The 13,226-nt window shown below is 43.7% G+C and overlaps 1 protein-coding gene across 3 annotated transcripts in view; it reads left to right on the top strand.

The window, feature by feature from the left end:
* INPP4B (inositol polyphosphate-4-phosphatase type II B) overlaps positions 1 to 13,226 on the top strand; it is a 301,350-nt gene that overhangs the window by 105,473 nt on the left and 182,651 nt on the right. The window lies entirely within an intron of this gene.

Raw genomic sequence — 13,226 nt, 5'->3', positions numbered from 1 at the left:
TGAGGACCACTCCCACATCAGAACTCTGTGACAAGTGGAACTAACCTTACAAAAACAAGGGAGTTCACGAAGATTCAGGATAGACACACTAGTCTTTATAGATTTACCTTTTTCTGAAGAAAATATATGTGAAGGAGTCTCCCTGTGGTCTCTACTGTACTGTACTACTTTATGAACATAAGGTTGTACTCAAATTTCAACATTTCATTTTGTCCTGTACTTGTTTCTCAATTTCCAAGCATTTCAATACAGTCTGAACTTTTATTCAAGTATAGAGAGTAGGTATATTTGTCACATAGATTTTTAGTAATACAGTGATCTATCCTCTTTATTATGTTGCCTCTTTTGACCCAAGTGGATAGTCAAAATTTGGGGCCCTGCAGGAGAATAAAAATAGATGGTAGTCATGTATTTTTGCAGATTTGTTTATTTACAAAGAATGTACAGAGTCCTGTGTCTCTAAATGCAAAAAGAATCAAATAGCAAGAAACAGCACCAGAACACTCTTTGCTGCCTGCACCCCTGACCCAGGAACCTCTCCACAGATTTCTGCCAGGGTCAGACATGCTTTCAGCTGCTCTTTCTCGCACATGTTCATGTGCAATCTCTCTCTCTCTCTGTCTCTCCTGAAGTCTGGTCCACACTTAAAAATTAGATTGACCTCGCTACATCTTTCAGAGCTGCGAAAAATTTCATGCCCTGATCACCAAACTAACCCCCAGTGTGAACTTGTGTATGTTGAGGAAGAATTCTTCTGTAGATCTAGCTATTGTCTCTTAGAGAAGCAGATTGACGACATTGATGGAAAAAACCCTTCTGTCAATATAGGAAGCATCTACACCAGGGGTCTCAAACACGCGGCCCAGGGGCTGCATGCGGCCCGCGGAGCTCTTCCCTGCGGCCCGCCAAGCTCCCCGTGGGGCCCCCCCCCCAGTTACTTCCGGTCACAGCCACACTCCCCTCACCTCCCTCCCCCCCCCGAGTTATTTTATGTGGCAGCTAAGCTCCCTGCTCGCTGCTCCCTAATGTTTGGGGCCGGGTCTCTCCCCTGGCCCCGCCTGCTGCCCCCACGCACCTCCCCCGAGTGTCCCCTGGCCTCACCTCTGCACCCCCTCCTAACCCCAAACTCCATCCCAGAGCCTGCACCCCAGACCCCCACCCCCACCCAAACTCCCTCCCAGAACCTTAGGCAGGGGGGTGGAGTTTGGGGGGCAGGTTCTGGGCACCACCAAAATTTCTACAAACCTGCCACCCCTGGAAGAGGCAGAGCAATGGTGGAGTGGTGGTGCAGCCCAGTGCAGTGGCGGGGGGGGCTTTAACAGATGTAAATCTAACTAAGTGCATGTTTTGTCCTTTGAGTGAGGTACATTACTGAGTGTATATATTTTATTAAAACCGCTTGGAAATTACTTGTAGGAGCAGCAGTGATCTGTATGCTCTGTATAATGCTTAGCACTTTCCAGGAGGGAGGGGGGAGGAGCACGCTCTGGGGAGGGGGAGAAGAGATGGGGCAGGGGCAGGACCTCATGGAAGGGGTGGAGTGGGGGTGGAGCCGGGGCCAGCGAAGGGTGGGGTATCAGTGATATGGCCCTCGGGCCAATGCACTAGTCCTCATGTGGCCTTTGTGGTCATTTGAGTTTGAGACCCCGATCTACACTATGGTGCTATAGTGGCACAGCTGCAGTGCCATAGCTGTGCTCTGTAGCATTTGTAGGGTAGATATACCTTCACTGTCCCTTCCCCCACACCTGTACCACCCAAAACAGCACTCAGCAAAGCTCCTGGGCAGGTTCACACACTCCTTTTTTCATGGGTAGAGTTTATGCTTACAGTTGTGTTAATGGAAAGGTGAGTTTACACCTATCAACCTCAATCCCACAACAAGGTTTCATCCAGTTTATAACACCAGTGCCATCTCAGCTTTACTCATCATCTCAATAAAGCCCAAAACAGTGACACTCAACAATCCATTCCAAACAGAAATAAAATAAAATAAATTTAAAGTGATACAAGGTTAATATTTACATTTGTAAAGTGTCTTCCTGTTTTCATATCACCAACTCACAAAAAATTTATTCCCACCTAAATCTCTGTGGTTTTTTTTCTACCTGGATTTACACCCTGACCATTCTTTCCTAATTGGGAATTCACTTCGGTAACAACTTTTCCATCCTCAACTTCCACATTCTCAAATTCAGGGCGCAGCCAAGCTCAAATTCTGTCCCCCTGATACTCTTTCAAATGATTCTTATGGATAACTTTGGGTTAAGTCCTGGGACCCAGCTAAATCCTGTACACAACATCTTTTATTTGGGTCAATACCCTATAGGGTCCCTCCCAAGATTTTTCTAGTTGAGAGTTCCTCTCTTCTTTCTTCTAGGTTTATGGAGCCAGACCAGGTCCCCTGTTATAAACGTTTCCCGATATGACCTTACATTATATAGCCTTTTCATGTTGTCAGAGTCTGTCCTCAAATTTTCCCTAGCAAAGGTGTAAACTCTTTCAATTTTGCATTGTAAGATTTCTACAGAGTCCAAATAGTCATACACTGTCCTGATATCAAGATCCTCTCATTGTGAAGTTTTTAGTTGCTCTGAGGTCCATACCTCGTCCCCATTCCCATTCTTTCAGTGGATGAACCATGAACATGGATGGGCCCCTCTGTAAATTAGAGGAAAAGAGAAACACACCCATCCCTTTTAGTAACAAATTCCTTGCTTTCCTGCTTGGGGCAGTGTTTGCAAATAGCTTCCCAACAAGGCTGTCTGGACAAGCATTACCACGCTTATGGCAGACCTATTTGTGATTGTGAAATCGTAGTACTGCCATTTCTCCATCCACCTGGCAAGCTGGCGTTCAGGATTTCTGAATCTGCAGAGCCATTGTGGGAAAGCATGGTCTGTCCTGATCATAATCTTCCCCCCATACAAGTAGTGATGAAACCATTCTATAGATTTAACTACTGCTAGGAGTTCTTTTCAGGTGGTGCAATCATTTCTCTTGGGAGAACTTACAGTAAAAGTTTAATAAGCTACCACCCTCTTAAGTTCTTTGTTTGTGTGTTAATATTGTCCCCAAGCACTAGCATCTGTGTCCAGTATGAATGGAGTTTTGAAACATGGATAGGACAATATAGGAGCAGTCAGCAGAGCATTTTTAACTCTGAAAATGCTACATTACTTTCTGCTGACCACGGAAATGGTTTTGCCTTCTAACCCAACTTGTGCAGTGATTTTGCAATATAGATAAATCCACAAATGAACCTCTATAATAGGAGCAGAGTCCTGTAAAATTTTGCACACCAGTAAGTAGGCCACTCTCATATTCCCAGAGTACCAGATATTCTGGTACTTCCAGGAACAGTGTGGGCCTGTTCCTGCTGGCATGATCCAAGGCCCCTGGGCAAGGCCTCATATGCACTGTCACGTGGGGGTGCCTTTTGAAGAGCACACTGCCTCACGTCCAAAATCATAGAATATTAGGGTTGGAAGGGACCTCAGGAGGTCTTCTAGTCCAACCCCCTGCTCAAAGCAGGGCCAATCCCCAGACAGATTTTTGCCCCAGATCCCTAAATGGCCCCCTCAAGAATTGAGCTCTCAACCCTGGGTTTGGCAGGCCAATGCTCAAACCACTGAGCTATCCCTCCCCCATTTGTCTCAGTATGAGTTGGGGAATAAACATTAGAAGCAGGTCTGTCCAGTTTAAAACTGGATGTATGGCCAGCCCACCTGTAAGTGTCAGGGGAGTTGGCCAGTTTAGTACACCCTCAATTTTCTTTTTGGTAGTGGAAATTCCCTCCTCACTACTTGTGTGCCTAAAACAGACTACTACTTTTTGGAACATTTCTTTGGTATGAGTTTCAAATTGGCCATCTTTAGTTGATCACAGACTATTTATATAAATGTTTTAGTTCAGGCTCAAATGTTTTAGTATGCACCAAGATATCATCTAGGTACAACGGATAATCTGAAAGTGATATGCCATGTCTCCATTAGCCTTTCATATGTGGCTGGTGCATCGCGCAAGCTAAAATCTATCACTTTAAATTTCCACAAACCTTGTCCTGCTGTGAAAGTAGTTTTTTCCCCTATCTTTTGGACGCACTTCCACTTGCTGATATTCGCTTTTAATCTGGAAAGCCAGATTGAACCAATTATGGAGTTCAGAGTATCATCTATTGATATTAATGGATAAGAATCCTTTAAAGTGACTTCATTTAATTTTTGATTGTCCACACAGAATCTGGTACAACCATCCTTTGTTTTAACCAGAACTTTGGATGAGGCCCAGGGACTGATTGAAGGGCACGTTATGGCTTTGTGAACCATTTTTGCAATGGCTTGTAGTGCTGCTTCCCTTTTTGCCACTGATAAAGGGTAAAGTACCTGTTTAATGGGTCAGTTTACCCCAGTATCAATCTTACGATGGGCCAGTGCAGCACAACCTATATCTTTGTTGGATTGGGTGTACAACCTGATTCCTAACCAGAAAGTGTCTGAGTGTTCTGCTATTCCCTATTTAAATGTACAGCACTGCACTGGAATAAATCCAACAGACTCTTGGGGCATACCTTCGCTCTCTTCTCCCTTGTAGTTTTCTTCTATATCAGTTTTTACCAGATCCACCATCTCATTCCACAACTGCAGTTCCCTTTTTCACTATTTTCTGTTTATCAGAAACATTTGATCAAACGAACTGGGATCAGTTTTTGTTTCAGATCCACAAGACCATTACCAGCTAAGATTCCCCGAGACCCTGGGACTTAAAACAGGTTTCAACCACTCCCCATCTTTCCCTTGCTGGAAAGCTATGGTAGCATGTAGCTGTTATAAGGGTTTCTTCCCCTGGAGGCAGGACAGTTCATTTACTGCAAACCAGTTGCCTACAAACCTTTTGTCTCACCTGAGCCATAAAGGGAATTTCCACAGGCTGAATTTTACAGTTATTAGCTGTAATGAAATCCAAAACAGTTCTTAGCTCATCTACTATTTTAGCCACTTAGACCTCTTGCTCAAATTTCAAAAGTCCAATCTGCAAACCCAGTTTTTGGACAGGTGCCCTTGCCCCAATGACTGTCTCAATTTGAGACCAATTAGACAGTTCAGTTTTGGATACCCTCTTCCCTAACCTTTTTAGCATCTCCGGTCTAATAAGTGTTATGTATGAACCCAGGTCAATTATTCCTGAACACATCACAGATCCTCTGATGCACTGAATAGATGAACTTCCATTATTTTTGTCTAACTGCCCAAATCTAAACAAAAATTGTGGGGCTGAGCTTTATATCTCCAAATTTTGACTCTCAGTGATGGCTTTCGGCTTGTGCAATGTCCCCATTTCCTGAACTGGGACAGAAGCTTTGATTAGATACTTGAGACAGACTGTCTTGGCCCACATTACATTTCTAACAATCCTCCTTTCTGTGGCCGGTTTTGTCACAATACCAGCAGTTAACATAACTTTTATCTTTAATTTTTGCATTTTTGTCAGTTTGCCTTGTTTTACAAACCAAATTATCATGTATTCCTATCATTCAGTGCAGTCACAAACCAGATTAGAATACCCTGTTGCTTCGTGCATATTTGATACAGGGCTCATTGTGATCAGCTTCTGTCTTCTTCAGTGGCAGCTGCTGCTTCCGGTGAACTACTGCAAGCAAAGATTCAAGTTCTTTGGCAAATTCCACAGCCTGTCAAAGTGTCTTTGGCCTTCTTTCATTGATCTTGATGTGCAAGTTCTAATCCAATGAACATCTATAAATTGGTCCATTGCCACTCTATTCTGGAAGGCCTTGGTAGTAGCTGGGTATGCCAGGAGCACAAGTCTCTGCAAGTCTTCTGCTAGTTCAGGTGGTGGTCTTTTTGCTTCTCCTTCTAGTTCTTAGCTGTGCCTTGGCTAGTTCATATTCATGGCTAGCTCCAAACCACATGTCAAGAGCCTGTACCAGGTCTGGATAATTCTGTCGCTTCTCTGGGGGTAAGTTCTGAAGCATCATCAGAGCTGGGCCACCCAAGTTGACTGCTAGTAACCCTGCTTTCTGTCCATCTTCCCAGCCATTCATTTGAGTTTCATAGATTCATAGATTCAAGGGCCCTTGAGTGGTCATCGAGTCTAGTCCCCTGCCCTCATGGCAGGTCCAAATACTGTCTAGAGCATCCCTGATAGACATTTATCTAACCTACTCTTAAATATCTCCAGAGATTGAGATTCCACAACCTCCCTAGGCAATTTATTCCAGTGTTTATAATGTTGAATTGAGCCCATAAGCCTCCCAGGGAGGTTATCTCAAAAATAGCGGGGTTTTGCATCACAAGAGCTAGGACAGGGCAACCTCTTCTCTTCTGGGCCTCTGTGGGCTACAAAGGGGTAGAAAACTGTTATAAATGTCAGGTCGTACCAAGTCCTCTGGCTGGCTCAATTCCTCATATAGGCATCTGCCTACGGCAGCAGTGATCTGTAAGGCTTTGATTTCTTTCTGGAGCTGAATTTTCAGCTCCTTAAGTCCTTGCCTCAGCTCAGCTTTGTTAGCAAGTCCCATGTTGGCTAAAGCTTGCCTGGTCTCCACTACTTCATGGAAAAACTTTTGGTTTGTAGCAGTCAGGTTGCTGGTCTCCTCTTTGATGCACCTTACCATTCTACCCTGCAGCTGGGCATCCCAACCAGTCTGGACACTTTGCAGTTGTTGCTCTAACAAAGCTTAGCTCCACCCTAAGTCAACCTTCAGCCCTTTCTGGATGTCGAGATGCTGCTTTAGTTTCTTTTGTGGAGCGTTGAGCTCCTGTTTTAAGTCATAGCCAAAAGAAATTGAAACATCTATGATTTATGCAAACATCACCACATTTGCGCCATTCTGGTTCAACAGGAATACTTGCTCACAATTTTTCTCCTTGGAAACTGGATCCCACTTTGACACTAATGTTGGCTCTTTTGACCCAAGTGGCTACTCAAAGTTTGGGGTCCTGTGGGTGTTCCAGTTGGGAGTAGAAATCAGTTGTAGTCCGGTATTTCTTTGATGCAGTTTTGTTTATAAAGAATGTGCAAAGTCCTGTCTCTCAGAATTCAGAGGGAATCAAATAGCTGCTCTTGCTTATATTACCAAGAGCGCTCTTTTCATCCTGCACCTCTGATCCTAAAGTCTCTTCCCATGTTTCTTCTAGGGTCAGCCACAGTGCTTTCAGCCGCTCCTGTTCACTGGTGTGCTCTCTCTCTCCCACTTCATCATTCTTTTTTATCTCCTCTCAGTTTCTTTGTATTCTGCCTCCTTCCACCTCCCCCACACACACCTGACCCAAAACAATACTCAGCAAAAGCTCCTGGGCTACAAAGGGGTAGAAAACTGTTGTAAATGTCAAAACTCCTTTTGTCTTGTGTGGGGTTTATGCCTGCAATTGTGTTAATTGAAGGATGAGTTCAGGCCTACCAATGTCAATCCCATAACAAGGTTTCACTTCCTTTATAACATAGGCTATGGGTATGTCTACACTACCTGCCGGATTGGTGGGCAGCGATCTATCCAGCGGGGGGGGTCAATTTATCGCGTCTAGTCTAGATGCGATAAATCGACCCCAGAGCGCTCTCCTGTCAACTCCTATACTCCACCGCCACAAGAGGCGCAGGCGGAGTTGACGGGGGAGCGGCAACAGTCGACTCACCACAGTGAAGACACCACAGTAAGTTGATCTAAGTACATCAACTTCAGCTATGTTATTCATGTAGCTGAAGTTGCGTAACTTAGATCGATTCTCCCTCCCCCCCGCCCACAGTGTAGACCAGGCTTATATCTACACTACCGTGGTAAGTCGACCTAAGCTACACTATTCCAGCTACATGAATATCATAACTGGAGTCGACGTACCTTAGGTTGAGTTACTGTGGGGTCTACACCGCAGGGGGTCGACAGGAGAAACTCTACTGTCGACTTACCTTACTCTTCTCGAAGTGGGAAGAATACAGGGGTTGAGTGGAGAGTGATCTGCTGTCGATTTGGCCGGTCTTCACTAGACCCACTAAATCGACCACCGGTAGATCAATCTCAGAGCATCGATCCCGGCTGTAGTGTAGATGTAGCCATAATGTTGCCTTCTCCTCTACTAGTGGGAACAGTACCCAGACTTCAAATTTTCTATGATAGTCTAGTAATAGTATAGTAGTTGATATCTTTTCATGCTCCCCAGGCTCTGCTGATGGTTGTATGGTCGCAGTTGGGTTTATCATGTAGTTAAATGTTCATTTGTTCATTGATTTTTCTTGGATTTCTATGTTGCTTTGTCCTTCTTGATTATATTTTTTCCCTTGACATTCAGCTGGAACAAATCCAAACTTTTTTTTTCAAGAGGAGATAAAACAGCTATTTTCTGACATATGAAGTGAAATGGAAAGGCTGGGGTTCAGAGGGCCAGAGGATGAAGACAGCATTGAATCTGAGCAACATTTAACATATTTAATGAAAGAAAAGGAATTTGGCTGTGTAACTTCCTGACCCAGTAATTAGTACAGAAAGCAATGTATTTGAACTATTGTTGCCCTTTGATGATCAATCTGAGGCTGTGCTCAACTAGCTAACTTTTACTTAGCCTGCATTCTGAAATTATTTCCTGGCTGCTTCTTGTCATGATATGCCACAGGAGGCAGATGGACAGCAGCTTGGCTTTAAACACTAGGCAGGACTCCAGAAGAGCTGAGAAAAACTTGTTTTGATAAAAAACGTAACCTTATATTGAAGCAGTGGCAGGAGTCAATACATTGAACTCTAAAAAGTGTCATTCATTTATCCTAAATTTTAACGTTTTATTCATCAATGGAACAGTTTGAAAACAGAAAGCTGATTGACATGGGCTTTGTGTTTCACATGACAAATAAAAAAGACAATGTTCATATAAGAAAATAATTAATACATTTGTCATAAGAAAACGTGTTCATGTCGTTCAAAATGCATTGCTTTGGTGGGAAAAGAATTTGTGTTGAACTATGTATTAGTCTGCACTACTTGCTCTCAGATTGGAACAATTGAAAGTCATACATTTTCCTTTTCAGGCAATCTCTCATTTCTCATTTATAATTTACAAGGCTATGCAAATACACAGTCTGCTTCTCTTTTGCTTTGTGTTCCTAAGCCATTTTTATTAGTGAAGTTAGGACCATGGGAACCAATTATGAGTTCTGAGTTTTCATATTCAAAATATTTGTTAATAATCAATAAAGTTGTAGAGGAGCAAAATGGATTAAAGTTTTCAAACCTTCAAGTAATAGTAAAATCTTAATATACTTTTCTTGGTTGGCATCTCATATGTATATAACACCATCATACGGTATTACATTAAAAGCACAGAAGAACAATTGTTTTAAAACCTTATTTGACTTGTTTTCAAATAATCCTCAAAGATCTCTTGGAGAGCACCCAATAGTTAAATAGGCAACACCATGTCTGCAAGCAATGATAGATATGGTCCTTCAGATTAAAAAGGGACACTAGGGTTAACTCGGGTTTATAGTACTTTATGAAGAGTACAAATGAAAGCAGTATGTATGGGGAAATGCACGTTATTCGGGTAATCTGAACATATTCATTGCATTGCGGGCCTCATTTTCTCTATTCTACTGTGGTTATATGCTGATGTAATTTCAAAAGTCTTTCTACATTTTTTTTTGGCCTTTCTAGCACTCTGTAGTGCCCTAGGTGAGATATAGTCTTCAGGACCAAAATGTAATTAAAATCCAACTCCAAAAGTTATGGGGGCAAATTCACTGCCTTGACAGCACAAATGAGGAGAAACTCCCTATCAGGTGTAGAGTCAGCATAACTGGTCCCTCTGCTACCCCATCATGCAGCAATGGCACACTGTGTTCTGGTTATCAGTAGCTGGCACTCTGACCTACTACGGAGCCAAGGGTGGCACGAGCAGAGAATTAGAGTATGTCTCCACTTACCGGGGATCAATGCTGTGGCGATCGATCGATACACCAGGGGTCGAAATTTTTCACAGCCCTGAGCAATGTAGTTAAGCTGACCTGACTTTGTAGCGTAGACCAGCACTGGATCTATCTGTATATCTGCAGCTGATGAATCACAGAATTCACAAGTTCAGTGACCTTCATCGTAAGTGAATTTTGAAGCTTTCAGAATGCTTTGCTCCAGAATATTTGAGTGAAAAGTCTGACAATATCACAAAATAGAAAGCGCACATATTGTGTGAATATTTCTATAGCTAAAGGTTTCTGGCACCACTCGGGCTATTTCAGGAAGTGGTTCTGGTTCTCATTAAGGTCTGGTCTGCACGAGTAAAGTTATATCAGTATAGCTGTTTTGGTTTGGGATGTGGGTTATTTTTTTTAATCACTGTAGCTTATTTGGCTTCCCAAACTGGTTTTGCTAGTTAACTATACTGGTATAATTAAAATGGCAACCTTTCTAGTGTAGACAAGCCCAAAGTGACACACTTCTTTGTGAATGAGCTGTGAAGCCAAGCCCTAGCCTTGTGGTAAGGAACACTGTTAAGCATTATCTGTTAAAAGAGACAAAGATATCCCCATAACTTACACAAGAATTGGGGTGTTAATGGGGTCTTTGCAAAATTTCAACTCTGGTAGTCACATATTGCTTATTAAAATTGCTGCCTCTTTTTTTTTCTTTTTTTCTTTTTCTTTTTTTTTTAACTTGGATACAGCTTTTTGTTTTACTTCTGTTTCTGTCTCCTTGTTTAGGACTGCTATGTGCTGTCATATAGTTACTGTGTTTCATCCCAGAGGGAGCTGGAAGTGAAACGATTCTTTGTGTCTATTCTTTTTAGACCCTCATTTTGAAAAGTTTCATTCTGCAACATGACAGGCACAATACACATGCAAGTTATTTATTTGCCCAAGATTTTGAAAAGTGACCACTGATTTTTGGATGGATACTCAGCACTTTCTGAAAATCAGGTCCCCTTAAGGTGTCTCAATCTGGAGACCCTAAAACTGAGGCAACCCAAATCACTGGTCACTTCTGAAAATCCTTGATTATTTATCGTTCTCTGTTATGGTGGTTGTCTGTAAAAGTAGTACTTTTTTACCAAGGGGTTACAGAGATTCCATATAGGTTCTGTGTTTCAATTTGAATAAGTATACAGAAGTGCAGATGCTTATCAACATATATCCTTGTTTCTTACATAGCCCAACTTCCAAATATCTCTCAGATGTCCAGAAATTCTTGTGAGATCTACACCACATCCTGGTTTTGGCTAGGCCAAAATACCAAGACTTTGTCTAGACCAGAATTTAATAGTGTGATGTTAGCATGTGTAACATGGTAAGAGTCTGATGTAGACAAGACCTTTAACACATTCTAAGCTGGTTTCTTTCTTCTGGTCTCCACTAGCCTTTTACAAGTGTGTGTTAGCACATGCTGACATCACATCTTTAAATCCTAGTCTAACCAGGCCCAAGAGAATAACTCTTCTTGAGTTATATCACCAAACAGGAAACAGCAAAGGCATATCCAAACCTTTCCTCTCTGCCCCCAAAGTGAAAACACTCATCCATGCGCTGATTATTTCCCATCTTGATTCCCCCCCCCTTTTCTCATCTCTGGAGTCCCTGACACATCTATCATTTCACTTGTCCATCCAAAACACAGACACTAAACTTACCTTTTTTCTCTTTGATCAGACCACTTCATCCTTTGTCTCCACTCACATCCCATGCTCCCCAACATGGATTTTAAACTTCTTTTTACCTATGTTCAAGACAAGTGTCCATCTCGGAGCTCATCTCATACAAATTGCCTTTATGTCCCCTCCACTTAGCCAGGATTGCCAGTCTCCAAGGCTTGTTCATCTCCTTCTCCCATTCCTGTTTCTGTGCCTTTTTCCCATAAGCATGGAATGCATTCCCCATTCTGGTTTGCTAGATCTTCACCCTCTTTATAGAAGTGTTTGCATGTGTGCGTGCAGGGCTGGCTCTGGCTTTTTTGCTGCGCCAGGCAAAAAAGCCTCCCCCCGGCGGGGAGCGCGGCAGGGGAGGGCGCCGAGCCCGGCCACGGCCCCGTTCTCCCCAGCTGGCCGGAGCACCACAGGGAGGGCGGCGAGCCCAGCTGGGGCCCCGCTCTCCCCGGCCGGCTGGAGCGCCGGGAGGAGGGCGGAGAGCCCGGCCGGAGCCCCGCTCTCCCCGACCAGCCGGACCGCCGGGAGGAGGGCAGTGTGCCCGGCCGCGGCCCCGCTCTCCCCGGCCGGCCGGAGCGCCGAGAGGAGGGCGGCGAGCCCGGCCGGAGCCCTGCTCTCCCTGACCGGCCGGAGTGCCAGGAGGAGGGCGGCGAGCCCGGCCGTGGCCCCGCTCTCCCCGGCCGGCTGGAGCACCGGGGGAGGGCAGCGAGCCCGGCCGCGGCCCCACTCTCCCCGGCCGGCTGGAGCGCCGGGGGAGGGCAGCAAGCCCACTGCGGCTCCGCTCTCCCCGGGTGAGCGCCGCCCCCCTCCAGGTGCCTCCCCAAGCACATGCTTGGTAGGCTGGTGCCTGGAGCCGGCCCTGTGTGCGTGCATGCAAGAAACTCAGATTATTCCTGTAGGTTTCTGGTGCATCTCATCTTCTATGTTTCTGTCATTTGGATTGTAAGTGGTTTATGGCAGGGACTGTCATCATTTTGTATCTTGTGAGCACACTGTTGCTGATTAACAAGTTAGTATTGTAACTACTAGTGTAAATGCAATATAAAGCACACCAAAGTAGGGAAATTCCCTCTAATTCTTCTTTATTTGATTGTGTATGTATATATCTCTATTCTATGCACAGTATGACATATATAGAATACAGGGCATACTAATTCATTAGTACTTAAGCAAATATCAACAATCAGTTGTTTTAACCTAATATAGGTGGGATCTGTGGTCTTTTTCACTTCTTGTTTGTTTATTTTAATGCCTCATTTCTCTCTCTTTTATTTTTCTCTGTCCAGGCAAGATTTTAATCTAATATTTTGTGTTTGAGTTCTAAATGCATAGCGTGTCTGTCTGAAAACCCTCATGTACCAATGGTACTTTAAATTCACAGTGTCTGACACAACTAATGATGGTTTCTCCCTGGACATTTATAGAGCTTTTTTGATTTGTGTGCCTGTAGCATTCAAAAATATGATTTGTTTTCATATTGTGATTTAACATTTCTATTTGCTGTGAGGAGATGAAAAAGGGGAGGAGGTGGGCCAGAGTATCAAGATCTCGGTGTTTTCATTTCATTCTATTAAGTGCATTTCTTTTGTA

Source organism: Trachemys scripta, chromosome 5 (assembly GCF_013100865.1).
Source record: "Trachemys scripta elegans isolate TJP31775 chromosome 5, CAS_Tse_1.0, whole genome shotgun sequence".
NCBI classification, from domain to species: Eukaryota; Metazoa; Chordata; order Testudines; family Emydidae; genus Trachemys; species Trachemys scripta.
This window is presented reverse-complemented; position numbering and strand designations above follow the sequence as displayed.